Raw genomic sequence first — 16338 nt, 5'->3', positions numbered from 1 at the left:
AGTACATGGTCTGGGGCTACCAATTTACGCTCTACAGGTGGGTGATGTGGCCACTGAAAATGAGTGAGATCCCCTCATCCACCGCAAGTAAGATGGATGGAAAAGCCAGTGATTGGGGCTGCCACGATGCCTCTCTGAAACGGGCCTCTTCAGAAGGAACACCCTCCAACTGCCACTTCAATCCATCAGTTTGGGCTACAAGCAGGAAAAGACCAGGCTTGTTCTCGAGTTGAGAGAGTCCACTGACCAGGCTGTAAGGAACACGAACCCCAAGGTTCTGACAGGCCGGAAATGGAATGTCCAAACTGAGGTCGACCAAGCCGTCAGTCGTCTGCAACATCAAGAGATTGTCAGCCAAGTCCAGGCAGGAAGAGCAGGGCTAGGGTGAGGAGAAGCGCCACGGTTCTGGTCCAAGGCCAGCAACAAAGAGAAGAAGGAGATGGTGGTGGCAGAGGTGACAAGAATGGAGGAAGAGCACTACAAGATCAAAGCCGAGCCCGCAGGCAAGGCTCAGCTTCCTCATCCACTGAACCTACGACATGCTTCCCTGTCCTGAACCTTCACCAGTGGTTCGGGAGTGAGGAATGCTACACACTCTGCAATACCCCTAACGCAAGCCTCCAACACATCTTGTCAGGCTGTAAAATCATGCTCTCCCAGGGATGCTACAGATGGCACCATGACCAGGTCCTGAGAGAGCTAGCCAAGGTGCTAGAGGGGCGTCAACAGGGCAGCAAAGGGGTACCACCAGCAGAGAACCACAACCACATTAGCTTTGTCACGGAAGATGAGGGGAGAAGAAACATCAGGCCAACAGAAACACCTAGGCCATTTTGCCCTGACCAGTGGAACATGAGAGTAGACCTTGACAGGCAGCTCCGTTTCCTGGTCGAGATCACTACTACATCTCTCTGCCCCGACATAGTGGTGTGGTCCACCAAGGCAAAATCTGTGCTCCTCATTGAGCTCACAATACCAGCAGAGGGTGGGATGGAGGTCGCCTACGAATGCAAGAAGGCAAAGTACTCGGAGCTGGCTGCTGAGTGCCAGGAGGCTGGCTGGAAGACCACCATCTATCCAGTGGAGGTTGGATGCCGAGGCTACATGGGGCTATTAATTGACAATTAATTGTACAGTCGAATTTGGAATTGTTACAGCTCTGTTCAATGAAATTTACAACACCAGGTGGCAGAGTTGTCCCATTTAGAAGGATTTAACCTGAACCTTTACATAAACATCACTACAGACCGTCTATTCAGGTATTACCAAGGTCTCATTTAACCTCAAGGCCACTCTGACAGCCTTTTTAATTCTTACTCCAATGTAGATGCAAAGCCAACCTTAGTGATGTTACGCATCCCGCTGGGACACCGCCCACCACTGGATGATATCAAGGGCGATGCTGCCGGGTTGACAGAGTTGACAGAACTGATGAAGAGATGCTGGGATCATAAACCTGAACGAAGGCCCAGAGCCCTTGGTGAGGAAACTACTTTGTCTACCTCTGAACCTGAAAAATTGCTTGTGATGCCAGGCTCTAACGTTACATTCTTTACTCTATGTTGTGTACAACAGAGTGTACAACTGAGACAGAAAAACTGTTCAAGATGCATGAACATGAACTCAATAAAGCTGTCTATGAAGTGCACAAGAAACTGGTGAGGAACAAATCTCTTCATGAACACTTAAGTCACCCTGAGACACTATAACATTTTGACACAATGCAGCAAATCATTGTTTTTATCATTGTGTAACTGGCTCTTTTTCTTTCCAGGACCAAAAGGAAGGAAAAGGCATGGCAGCAGGAAGGCAGGTTTAGAAGGATCAAATTGCTAAGGCTTCAGGTCTGTATTTATAAACTACTGCTGCCTGTGTCCAGACCTTTGAATCTGTCTGACACCAAGTTTACTGATTAATCTTCTGGCATTGTGACATAAAGCAGCGGTTTCTCAGTTAAAAAAACAATCAAGCCAATGACTAACGATCATCCAATCAGCGCCATGGGCTGGACTAGTAGTTTCAAGCATTTTGTGACATTGTACTTTGTTTTTACTTTAACTCCAGTGGTGTACTGGCCAGAAAATCGGTCAAGTTTTACCGTCCGGCCCTGTCTGTCGGTATTGTTTACTTTGCATGCATACTCTGGCCAATCACAACCAAGTTAGTTAAAGTTGTGTTTACCCCATAGGCTCCACTATAGCTAAATAGTTTTTAAGCGGAATAACTCGTTTCACAAAAATAATTTCTACAATTCGGTCCGATAACATTTTGGAAAGTCCAGAAGAGTGGTGATCCTTCTGGACTTTTCTACTGCCTTTGACACAGAACCACCAGATCCTCTTTTCCACCTTTCAGAATCTGGGTGTCTCAGGCTCTGCACTCACAACTTACCTCAAAGACTGCATCAAAATTTGGTCCAACCAAAAGAGGGAGTCAAGCTGAACCATAGTCCGGTTCGTTTCTAGTGTTTAATAACTTTTTGGATGGTTTGGACTTTCGGACCAAATCCAGGAAGCTCTGACAGGATATCTTTGTCTTATAAAAACGGGGAAGCTCCTTTAAGGAACAGCTCAGAGCTTAGTGTGTACTTGAGAGAGAGAGATGGTGTGTCAGCGCTCAGAGCAGACAGCTGTTGGCTATCAGAGCAGAGAATAATTTTTTTTACGTTTACTTGTTAAGTAGTAGTAAATGTACAGCGTAGGTCTCAGTTTGTCTCTGAATAAATGCTGCAGCAGTAAGTTCTAAAAAAAAAAAAAAAAAAAAGGGGGGAGGGGGAAAGAGGAGAAAAGAAAAAAAAAAACAACAAAAAAAAAAAAAAAAAAAGAAGAGGGAAAACCAAAAAAAAAAAAAAAAAAAAAATTTTTGGGGTTTGTTTAACTGCAGTGTGAAATCAAAACTTACTGGCTCAAATGCAAAACCATCAACCTTAGTCCAGCTCTCTCGGTTTTGTTATTTACTCACATGGCTTTTTCTACCTCAACTAAGCACCCAAATTCATCTCTCTTTTCCCAGTCTGAAACACAGGTAAATGTAAATGGACTGTATTTATATAGCGCTTTCCTAGTCTTAGTCTTTTCTAGTACAGTACCATTCACACAGGCTACCAAACAAGGTGCCACCTGCTCATCAGATAAACATTCATACACACATTGACACTCCGATGGCACAGCTTCGGGAACAATTGGGGGTTCAGAGTCTTTCCCAAGGACACTTCAACATGGAACTGCAGGACCAGGGATTCAAACCACCAACGTTCCGACACAGCCACCCCAAGGTAGCAGCTCGTATCTTTGCCTGTCTGATTGACATATCTCTATTATTATTATTATAATATTCTCATTGGATGTCCACACACCACTGTAACAACACCATAAACAACACTGGCCTGGCCCCGTCATCCTCCACCCTCTCATCCAAAATCATCACATCAGGTTGCAAAACACCAAGACAGCAACGGCCAAATTGTCAAACTCAAGGCTTCAAAACGGCAGTCCACTAATTAGGTCCAGTTTGCATGTGTGTGGACTCGGCCACTGTGTGTGTATTGTTGAAAATATGACATTTATCGTCCTTGGACGAAAGTTAAAGATGAATAAGGTGGGAGCTTGGGAAAATGCAACTAGTCCGCCATATCGCGCAGTCAGCTCTCTCCGACAGAGAAAGGACACGAGAGGACGGGGAAGCCCGTCTACAAACCAATCACTTACAACTGTGTGGAGACGCAGCTCACGTATGTGATGACGACAGGACGTAGTTATGTCATGTAGAGTTCTTTAGTGCGGTTGCATAACTGCAGTGTGAAACCAAAACTTACCGGATCAAATGCAAAAACATCAACCTTAGTCCGGACTTTCAGGTGCCCCCTTAGAGAAGATCTGTGTCAGAACCCTCTCTGTACACCAACACTCTTTGTTTTGTTATTTACTCACATGGCTTTTCCTACCTCAGCTAATTCTCTCTTTTCCCAGTCTGAAACACAGGTAAATATAAATGGACTACGTTGATATAATAGTAAAATGTAATTTATCCTCCTTGGATTATTTTGTCATTCAACCTTTATTTAACCATTAACAACCATTAATAAAATATGACTTCTTCATCTTTTAGTGGACGTTATCCTACAGCCCCGGAGAGGATTGAATCTGCTTGCTCGTCCACAACAGAAAGTGGACCCTCCCAGGTATGGATAAGGTAACATACAGCAAAGAGCTCAAACTCTGCAAGTGCCTCTAATTTCTTGTCCTTCAGCTGAAGAATTTCTTATTTCTGTTCAGAGGAGAGTAGGCCTGAGTTAGGATACACATATACAAGTTTTCAATGGAAACATCAAAAATCATTCTCACCAGCAGGTTTACACTTTTAGCTTTAAGGGAAACATCTTATCATCTATTGGATGGATTTGAATGAAATGTGGTTCAGACATTAATGTTCCACATGTGATGAACTAAGGTAATTCTGACTTTCTGTCTAGCGCCATCATCAGGTCAACTTAAAAGTATTTTCCCCATAAAACACATTTTCTTAAAATGATTATGTATTATCCTTATAGATAAACCACAGTCACATTAATAATTAGAGTAGATGTAGAAATGTAATGTTTGCCGGTACCTCGTGTTTATGAATGTTTACTGCTGTTGCCAGACAACCTGCTTTTCTTTACCTCTGCTCTCGACTTCTTCTCTACTACTTACTTATTCACAGATTATTTTTTTTTGTACGCCCCCATGATGTTTCAGAGAGTACTGCAACAATGTGATGAGCAGAAACGTCTCTGTGCATATTTCAGATTGTGTTTTATCATGTGGGAGGACATTAATGAAACCAGAGCAGATCAGTGATGTCTGTGTCTCTTATTATTTCTACATGATCTTCCCGTTCCTCTTAGATACCAGTGACCAGTTAACTGAGATGAGTTTCTCTGTCTCTCTGACAAACTGAGGAACTCTGCATCATGTCTAACAGCAGTTAGGACTCATGTTGGATAGAAAATCATTCTGACTGTGTTTCTTCCTCCAGGGTGCAGAGGCGTGATCTGATGAAATGTAAGTGTGTTAGTTTCTCTTTAAGTACACAGCTGACACAGTTTTTATTCATTAGAACATTACTGACTGAATACATCATTATTAAACTTTATATAAGTAAACATCAGCACACAAGCACAGAATAAAACCTTCAGATGTGTCTGATGATAAACTGCTGCTGTGTTTTGGGTAACATTTTATAATAACCATCACTAATAAATTATTAAATTAATAGTTAATTTAACTTAAGGTAATAGTTATTTTACTGTTAACTAACAACAAAATAATAAGTAATGTTTACTAATTATTAGGTATGCTAAAATTTATATTATTTATTTATTCTTTTTTTCCAACTTTTTTAATTAAAATTTTAACAATAAATGGCATACAACATAGGCCAAAGTGAACAAAGCATAGTTAAAACAGTATGTCACTTCCCCTACAGTCCCCACCCGCAAACCAACCCAGTTCAGGTCCAAAACAGACCGGGACAAACAACATAGACCCATGCACACTGACAAAACACACACCAGTAAGGACATTCAACATCCAAAAGATAAAAGTAAAAAAAGATATACAAATTAAAAGCGATAGAGAGGGGAGAAAACCAAAGGGGGCGGGCAGCTAGCATCAAATGGAGCAGTCCAGAAGGAGCTCAGTCCTCCAGGTCAGGAGATAAGTTGAGGGAGTCAACGAGTTCTAGGAAAGGGTTCCATGTCTCTAGGAATGTCACAATAGAGCCTTTCCAATAATATCTGAGCTTCTCAAGCTTCAAGTTGTCGAGCACTTCTTTAATCCAACGGTCGTGTGTGGGGGGGCAGTAGATCCTCCAGTTGAGAGTTGTAAATGGCAGGGCCCACCTTAGTGCAATAGGGAGTAAAAGTAGTTAATTTAGGGCAAGACCAGAACATATGGGTATTGTTGGCAGGAGACTGGTTACAACTGTTACAGGCATCCCAGACAGTGGGGAATATTTTGGACAATTTCGTGTTTGTGTAGTGGACTTTATGAAAGACCTTGTATTGGATTAGGCCATGACGAGCACATAGGAGGATTTGTTTGAGCATTGTCACCATTGTTTGACCAACAGTCATGTTCAGATCTCCCATGCATCCTTTGTCACAGTAGGAGGGCGGCAGTTTGGAAAGTGGGGGAATGTCTTCTTGACAAAGTCCATAATCTGGAAAAAGTGAAAGATGTTTGACTTTGGAAAACATTGAAGGGAAGCGAGCTCTGTGAAGGATGCAAATATGCCATCTTTGTAAAGGTCTTTGACATTGAAGAAACCATTACTGTGCCAGGCTCTGAATGCCAGGTCTGAACTTGAAGGTGTAAAGACATGGTTTTTAAGCAGTGGGGTCAAGACGGAACGGCCCTGTAAGCCAAAGTTTTTCCTAACTTGAATCCAAATCTTGAGTGAGAGGGATACAATCGGGCATGCGCCCAAAGATGTCAAAGGCAGAGGGAGTAGAGAGCAGAGGACCGAATGCAGCGAGAGGCGCGACCCCTGCCTTTTCCAAATGTACCCAGACGGGTAACGAGGTGCAGTTGTCGCTCATCCAGTACAGGAGATTTTGCAAGTTAGCTGCCCAGTAGTATCGCCTGAAGTTAGGAAGCGCCAAACCCCCCTCCGCCTTTGGGGACTCTAATATTGCCTTTCAGATGCTAGCAGGTTTGCTGCACCATAGAAATTTAGATATTTCCCTGTCCAGCTTGTCGTAAAAAGATTTAACAATAAGTACAGGGATGTGCTGGAAACAATAAAGGAATTTGGGGAGGACAACCATCTTAATCAAATTTATCTGGCCCACGAGGGAGAGTGGTAGGACTGACCAGCGGTCAAAATAACTTTCAGTTTTTTTGACCAGAGGTAAGAAGTTTTTGTGGAACATGTCTGATATGGCCGTTGTAATAAAAAAAAAAACAAGTAGTGAAATTCATCCTTTACCCACTTAAATGACGATAAAGAGCTGAGGTGCATAGCCAGAGAATTTATCGGTCGGAGCTTGTTTTTCTGGTATTATAGCCAGAGTACGCATCGAACCATTCCAGAATGTTTAAAATCACAGAAAGTGAGACGGCTGGGTTAGAGATGTACAGGAGCAGTTTGTTCGCATACAATGAGACTTTATAAGTTGTGCCAGATCGTGTGATGCCCCCAAAACCTTCCTCCGAGCGAAGCCAAACGGCCAGAGGTTTCGATCGCTTTTTTCCGCCTTTAATCGACAGGACAGCTAGGTGAGAAAGGGGAGCGAGAGGGCGAAGAAATGCAGGAAATTGTTACAGGTCAGATTCGAACCCTGAAACACTGCGTCGAGGCATAAACCTCTAATTATATGTGCGCCTGCTCTACCCACTGATCCAACTCAGCCACAGGGGGGGTTATAATTACTTGACGAGTGGATGATGTTAAGTAGGCGTCTAGTGTTGTGGGAAGACTGTCGGCCAGGCATGAACCCCAGACATTTTGTTGATATATTCAATGAAAAGACATTACCACAGGGGATTATGAATAGCTCCTTCTGTTATCCAGTAAATCAGAAAATACTACCAATAGCCTTAAAAAATGGATTTACGCCCTATTGTTAGGCATAAAATGTCATATAAATCAGGCCAACAATGATATATCAACAAATACCTCAGTAAAAACCTTTACAATATAGTCAGGAATATGACTGTGAAGTTTGGTGTATGTAAGTGGTACAGAATTGGAAAATCATCGCTTGGAGTGTAAGAAAAAACTCTATATTATTGAAAGCCATGAATTACAGACAAAATATGCTTTAGGTCCAAGTAAGATCCATGTATCACACTGTTTAACATCCAAAACTCATCATTGCTTCATCTATCACTGATCATAACATCCAAAACAACACTTCAAAACATTAAAACAACACATCAACCTGGCCTTCAACTAAAGACCATTACATCACAAACTTCGTAACTGACAGAACACAACCATTACACAGCCTAGTTCCCCTAAGTTAGTTTACAGTCTACATATCCATGTCAGTACCATATGTAGGGCCTTTTCACTTTTTTGACTGTGCTTACACCTTTACGGCTCCGCTTTGCACTGACAGAATGGACACTATTGGCTATTGAGATCCTAACCATGTCATCCTCCTCATCAGTGCTCTGAAGCCACAATTTCTCCATCACAGCGAGCATGGCAGAGGCACCCTCATTGAATGTAGAAATAGCCATACTAGCTGCATCCTCAACCCTGCTTTTACCCACAAAGACTGTTTTTGGACATCGGGCCCATATGATGGAGTTGAGGCATTCTTTGGTATTCTGAGTGCCTCCATGCTGCATGCACTTGAGCAGGCTATCACTGGACATCCTGTGATACACAGGGATGAGCTTTTGACCCACCTCCCGTGATAAAAAGTTTCCTGTGTGAAGTCTATGGCTCTCTGGCTTTTTTCTCCTCTGCTCTCCTGTACCAACACCAGGATGGATTACACCTAGTGTGTGTAGGAATTTCATCACTAGACATGGAGTGGAGGAGACCTGCCCATATTTCTGCCTTCATTTGATCCATTGACCCTTGATTATTTAGAATAGCCCCCCTGTAATAATTCTGCAAGGCTTTAAATTTCTTGGCAGTAAGCTTACCCTGACCGTTGCCCCCTAATTTATGCTCAGCACTCAGTTTCCTAAGCGCTGTGCCCATGCGCTTGTGAGTGTGATTTATGCACTCAAGCTTAACTACTTCATGTCCAGGGTATGGGTTGAGCACAACCACCTCCTTGAATGCTGCACTGCCCCCATCTGACAGCATCTCTGTGTAGCGCAGCTGATGTTGAGAAACAGACCTGGCCCACATCTTCTTGGCTGCCTCCTGCTCCATGGCCTTACTTGATCCTGAGAAATTTCTAGCACAGTCTACATGTGTTTCCTTCCAGCTTTCAAATTCCTCTCTCAATTTTGGCGACTGAAATTAAATTCATAGTGTATTAGTAACTGTTCATCCATATTATAAAACACAAATAGATGGAGGTCATAATTATTATGACCTCCATCCATCTATGTTACAGAGAGAGAGAGAGAGAGTGAGAGAGAGAGAGGCTAGAGAGGCTAGATGTAGGACAAGAGATGGGATGTTTCCCATTAATGCTAAACATACAGAAACAAGCTGTAACATTTTGGACACATCTAAATGTAAGTCAAAAAGACACATTCCATTTTAAAGCACGCCCACTCCCATAGTACACCTCGGTTTGTGTCTGGCAGGTCATTCAACTCAAAGAATAGAGTGATTTGGGAGTGTAGGATTCGCTTATAGTGATCCTCCTCTAGTAGAGAGGAATTAAACCTCCACTGCTTGAAGGGGTTAGAATGAACGTGAAAGTAGAGATCAAGAGAGGTTGCTGCATGATCTGATATTACGATACTGTGGTAGTCGTTGGATTTAATCTTGGAAAGCAGCCTATCGTCTAGATGGAAGAAGTCTATACGAGTGTAGGTGTGGTGCACATGGAAAAAAAATAAATGATTTGTCCGTGGGAGATGTGTGCCTCCATGGATCAGTGAGTCCACGTCGTTTGGCAAAAGCATGCAGTTTTGGCTGATTTAGTTAAAGAGTACGGTTTGTTCGATGATCTGTCCAGTATAGGATCCTGGATCAGATTAAAGTCTCCGCCCACAATAATATCATGATTTTCGATGTTTGGGAGCGATGGGACAAATTTGGATACAAAAGAACAGTCGTCCCAGTTGGGGCTGTAGATGCTGGCCCAAATGACGGCTGTGTTTTGCAATTTGCCAGGAACTTCAACAAAGCGGCCATCAGGGTCCGACACCGTTTGTCCTGGCTCAAACATAACATTTTTGCGAATCACGATGGCGGTGCCCCTGTCCCTATTATTAAATCTTGAGTGAAAAACGTGACTAACCTGGACCCTTTTTAGCTGTGTAACCTCCCTGTTGCGAAGATGGATCTCTTGGATAAAAGAATACGTCACCTTTGAGCTGTTTCAAGGCAAGGCAATGCAGTTTTATTTGTATAGCACATTTCAGCAACAGGGCAATTTATCTATGCAATTCAACATCGAAGAGCAGTTAAAAACAGTTAAACATATAAAAGCAGATAAAATATGAGATTACTTTTACTCTCCTTTTACATTCCACTATTGAAAAAAGAGAAGGGAGGGAGAGAAAGAGGGAGAGAAAATAAAAGACAAGAATGACAGACAACAGACACAACCACATACACACACACACACACACACACACACACACACACAGGACAGGCAGGATAAGGCCTTGCGTAACCATTGAGCAAACTTGAGTCACCTGACCTGAGATCCCCAATAACTAACTGAACCTTGAGTGTCCATTGCACAGCGGTGTGCCGTCAACATGACACATCCGCATGAATGTTCCCAACTCCCAAAACAACAGATCAGTCCAATACCAGAACAATATTAATACAGGCCATCAGCTTGGCAGCATTATGTGCATAATGTACAGCACTTGAGGTCTCTACCTCGTCAAAGAAAGGAAATGAACAGAGGTACTGTTATATGGGCAGTTAGAAAAATAAAAGTAAAGACACTGTAGAAGAGCAGAAAGAACATTGCAGTACCAACAAGGTGAAACATGAGTCAGCAGGGCGTGTAAACAAAAAGTTAGAGTGGGAGAGTTTACTGAGGTACCACCTGGGACTTGAGAATACAGATTCACAAAAAGGATTCTTGCGTTACTACTCCCACTTTGAAACATTGCAGAAATATGTTGCCACATCGCAGCCTCGGCTATGTGAGGCCCATGGCGGCCCCATCCAGGCCAGGCAGAGAGTCAGTTTAAATGAGCCAGCTGATCGCCAGCAACGTCAGCTAGAGGCCAGTAAAGTCAGGAAAAAAGAAGAAAGTTCACAAGCCACCAAGTAGGTCCAACGCCTCGTGTGATAAGGACAGGGAGGCTGCCTTTAAAATATGGAACGAAAATACACAAACAGTCATAAGAAATACTTAAGGTAACGTGTAGTATTGCGGCGTATAAAACTTAAAAACTAATCCAAACGCCACAGCAGGCTAAGACATGTGGTTTTACACTGAAGACGCATCACGCTGAACCATTGCACTTGATGGAATGTCTTTATTGATCCATTTCACAGGCTTAGCAAGAAACAGCACTTACTTGTATTGATGCATTTCATAAGCCGTGCAAAGATACCTCAGTGCAGTAATAGAAGATACCAACGGTGACGGTCAACAGAAAGTTTCTCCACGTGCTCACCCTGCAGCCATCATCCCAACACCTGGTCAAACCCGCACAAGTGAACACACACACACACTAATACAGTCACCACGCCCCCGGTGACACCCACAGTAATCAACGACGTTACTAAGCGCATGCACATACACAATAGTGCTAAAAAGGAGGAAAGATCATAAGACTAATCAAACCCAATGTATGGCTCCTACATTCCAGCCCCAAATTATTTCATAGTAATAATTGACCACCATAATCACCTTGTGGGAGACAGAGATCAATCAAAATGCAAAGTGAACTTTTAGTCTCTGAAAGTCATTTAATGTCAATGTTCATGTCCGATGTATCCAATGATCTTCACTGCCCCTCTGCTTCCTGCAGAAGGCAGTCTTTAGTTATTGGCCGGTTCAGATAACTGGTTTTAGTTTTAATCCGTACACTTCGCACCAGTCCATTTTTGTCCGGAACAGTATCCACAATTCTTCCTGTAATCCAAGTATTGCGAGGGGGCCATATCATCCACCAACACGATGAGATCTCCTGAAACAAAGTTTCTTTTAGCAGCATTCCACTTCTGGCGCTCCTGAAGTCCAGGAAGGTACTCCTTCACCCAGCACTTCCAGAACAAATCCGACATATACTGCACTTGTTTCCAGCGACCACGAGCGTAAACATCCTCCTTCTCGAACAATCCTGGTGGCAACAACGGCCGTGACTTAAGCAGAAGTAGATGATTAGGAGTCAACGCCTCCAGGTCTTGAGGGTCTGTTGACGCTTTTGTTATTGGACGACCAATTAACAATTGCCTCAGCCTCGCAAAAAAACGTCGCCAAGCCTTCTTCGTTGAGAGTCTTCAAAATAGAATTTAGCACTTTACGGACTGACCGAATCAACCTTTCCCAAACACCTCCATGGTGTGATGCTGCTGGGGGATTGAAAACCCACTTCACACTCTTTTGTAACAGCACGTCATTTATGAGGTTGTGGTTCAGATACTCAATGGCCTCCCTCAATTCACGTTCAGCACCCACAAAGTTAGTACCATTATCCGAACGGATTTCCAGGACTTGACCACGTCTCGCCACAAACCTTCTAAAACCATTGATGAAGGAGTCTGTGTCCAGGGATGAAAGAACTTCAAGGTGTATGGCTCGCATCGCCAAGCATGTAAAAATGAGCCCATACCTCTTGACCACAGCTCTTCCACGTTTAACCTCAAACGGTCCAAAACAGTCCAAACCAACTCGACTGAAAGGAGGCTCATCAGGAGTTATTCTGTTGCGAGGAAGGTCAGACATTTTCTGATGTCCAGGTGAAGCAGACAGTCTACGACAGATGACACACTTAGACAAAACCTTCCTAATAGCGGCACAAGCACCAGGAATCCAATATTTCTGACGCAAATGAGAAAGCATATGGTTTCGTCCACCATGGCCTGTTTCTTGGTGTACATGACAGAGAATAAGATTAGAAACATGTTGATCTTTAGCCAGTATAACTGGATGCTTTGCTTCAACTGGCATAGCTGCTCTACTAAGCCGTCCTCCAACCCTAATGAGATGACCATCCAGGATCGGGTTAAGCTTATAGAGGTAATCGTCCTCCTTACACACTCTCCTTTCTTCAAGTTGGCCAGTTCTTCCGGAAACCTCATTTTTTGACAAAAACGGATAATATCTAATTCCGCCGCAACCATATCCTCCATGGAAAGAACATCCTTTGGCACTTGAGCCTTAACACCTGCCATCTGGACCTGTAGCTCTTTCTCCAGCTGCTCAGCACAAAGGCCCGATCCAGAAAGGGTTTCTCTCAGCAGCTTGCGATGTCGCACCCGGGACAAAAGCAAGCTCCTAAACTTGAGAAGCCAACCAACGGCCCTTTTAAGACAGAACCAGGAGGAAAAGTAATCAATGAGCTTCTCCACTGGACTGACATGCTCAATTTGAGCAGCGTTCACCACCACAGCCTTGACCTCAGGATCTACAACAAGAGGGTCTTCCAGAGTCTCAGGGTTTTTTGGGCAGCTGCTCTCAGGCTTAAGATGAAAGTCAGGACCACAGAGCCACGCACCAGTCTTTAGCAAAGACTGAACTTTAACACCTCTGGAGGCTAGATCTGCAGGGTTGGCTAACGTAATCACGTACCTCCACTGGGCTCCGTTAGACATTTTCAATATTTCTCTGTTTTCTATGAAGATTTTAAATCTAGATGTCTCGTTTTTTATGTATTTCAAAACAGAAGTGCTGTCTGTCCAAAAGACTGACTCTTGGAGATCGATTTGCAGCTCCTTCCTCCACAACTTGTCCATCCTGCTAGCCACCACTGCGGCAGTCAGCTCCATACGGGGAATGGTGACAAGTTTTAGAGGAGCTACTCGAGCCTTTCCCATTACGAATGCACTGTGAGTTCGCCCGCTATCATCATGGAGCAACAGATAAGTCACAGTCCCAAACCCTTCCTCACTTGCATCTGCAAAGTGATGGAGCTGAGCAGAAACAAGACGACCATAATCCACAGGTTTTAAGCACCTACTGACCTTCCAATTTTCAAGGTTATGAAGGTCTTCCAGCCAAGCCATCCATTCTCCAGCAACCGAAAAGGGCAAAAGATCGTCCCATCCCAGACGTCTCCTGCAAAGGTCTTGGAGGATTTTCTTAGCGGACAAAACAACAGCAAGAAACCAAGAGGGTTATAATTCGAACTAGTCACGGACAAGATTCCTCTTCTTGTGAGTGGGTGGGGTTTTAGTGTGATTTTAAACTTGAATGAGTCAGATTGAACACACCACTGTACACCCAAAGCACGCTCTACAGGCAAAGCATCTCTATCCAAATCCAGATCTTTCACCTCTTTAGCCCGCTCCTCCTGAGGGATAGTAGTTAGGACAGTGCGTCGGTTACTAATCCATTTCGTGAGCTTAAAACCGCCCTTAGCACACAAGGCACTAAGCTCTCGGCATAAAGATACTGCTTCATCTTCAGAGCCAATAGACACCAAACAATCATCGACATAGAAATGGTGCAGGACAGTGTTAATTGCCATAGGACTGAAGCACTTTCCATTGTCTTCAGCACACTTCCTCAGGGCAAAACAGGCACTACTAGGGGAGGAAGTAGCACCAAACAGATGCACCATCATTCTGTACTCCATTAGCTCCTGACTGCAATCTCCATCAGGCCACCACAAGAATCTCAACAAGTCAGAGTCATCAGCCGGTACCCTGACCTGATGAAACATAGCCTCAATATCTGCCATGAGCACCACAGGTTCTTTGCGGAATCTCGTGAGGACTCCCACTAACAAATTTGTTAGATCTGGTCCTTGAAGAAACTGTGAGTTCAAAGATGTCCCCTGAAACGTGACCCCACAATCAAAGACTACCCGCAGTTTTTTCTTTTTAGGATGATACACTCCATGATGGGGTATATACCACACCCTTCCATCACAACGGGTCAGCTGCTCAGTAGGAACTCTCTCAGCGTAGCCATTAGTCAACATCCCAGACATGAAAGCGATGTAATCAGAGCGAAAAGATAGATCCTTATTCAAACGCCTTTTGAGACTCAATGCACGCTGTTCCACAACTATCTTATTGTTTGGCATTTTGAGGTGTCTTTGCCTTACCGGCAAACCAATACTGTAATGACCATCAATGAGCTTGGCAGACTCTGAGACTGACTCACTGAAGCGCTTGTCCTCCCTTGACAGACCAAGTTGTTCCTCTTGCAGAGTTTCAGGGAAATCCACCTTCAGCTGTTTCTCCCAGAGCTCGTCAAGCTTTGCCACTGAGATCTGGTTGACTGTGATGTCGGGCTGCAAACACTGATCCTTGATCCGACAATCTCCTCGGAGGGGGCCATTCACAGTCCAACCCAAAATGGTCTTAATTGCATAAGGTCCCCCGTTAACTGCACAAATCACCTCCCACGGCTCCAGAGCTTGAGGAACATTAGTGCCGATCAAAAGATCCACATCAGCATCGATCTCTGGTATTTGTATGTGTCTCAGGTATGGCCATCTTTGGAGGTCTTTTGAGCGTGGAATGTTACCTCTATGAACAGGCATGCTCCTTCGAGTAAAAACCTCAGGCAGGTCACAAAAGCTATCTGAATCCAACCCGGCGACTTCCAAGTCTGACAACTTATAACCACTTTCTCTTGTCCCATAGTTCTAAGGAGGATCCCCAGCTTCTTTCCCGTAAGATTGAGACGGTTCATGAGTCGCTCTGTACAAAATGAGGCGGTACTTCCCGGATCCAGAAACGCATACGTGACCAAGATCTCTTGTCCCCTTTTGGATTTTACCTGAACAGGCAAAATAGAGAGCGTACAGTTCTGCTTACCGGCCCCAGTCAAGCCACTGGACTGAACAGACACCACAGCGCCTTCTCTGGCCAATTCCAAGCCACCATTGGCCTGAGTCGAACCCTTTTGTTTTGCTTTGGGGTAGAGATGCAACACTGTAGGGTGCCTATAATTGCATACTCTACATATTAAACGTTTTCTGCAATCTCTGCTCATGTGCCCAATGCACAGACATCCAAAGCACATACGGTTCTCCTTCAAAAAAGAAGATTTTTCATCTTGTGTCCTTTTATCCAAAAGAAGGCAAACATCTAACGAATGTCCAGCTCCACAAAACAAACAAACCATTATTGAATTCTTCTCCATTTTGTTCCCAGACTCCACTTTCTTCTCAGCAGGTGCTACAGTAGTGGCAAAACTACTGCCTCTAGCCTTTGAACTAGTTTGAGAGTGAGACTTAACCATTATTAATTCCTTTCTTCCTATCACAGATGTATCTTGTATATTTCCAAAAAGAGGGTCACTTGCTATCTTGACTTGCCTCTCAACAAACTCCACAATGTCCGAAAATGTAGCTCTTCAACGAAACTTCTCCTGAATATCGCAGGCCACACTTCTCCAATGATCCCGCAGCTTATAGGGTAGCTTTTTCACGATGGTTTGCATATTTGTAGACACGTTCAGGTCACTTACGGCAGCTCTCATAGCGTTGCAACATTCCTGCAACAATAAACTGTAGGCCCTTAAAGCATTGATATCTTCCGCTTTAACCATCTGCCATAAAAGCACCT

The sequence above is a fragment of the Perca fluviatilis genome, chromosome 1 (assembly GCF_010015445.1).
Source record: "Perca fluviatilis chromosome 1, GENO_Pfluv_1.0, whole genome shotgun sequence".
Classification (NCBI taxonomy): domain Eukaryota; kingdom Metazoa; phylum Chordata; class Actinopteri; order Perciformes; family Percidae; genus Perca; species Perca fluviatilis.
This window is presented reverse-complemented; position numbering follows the sequence as displayed.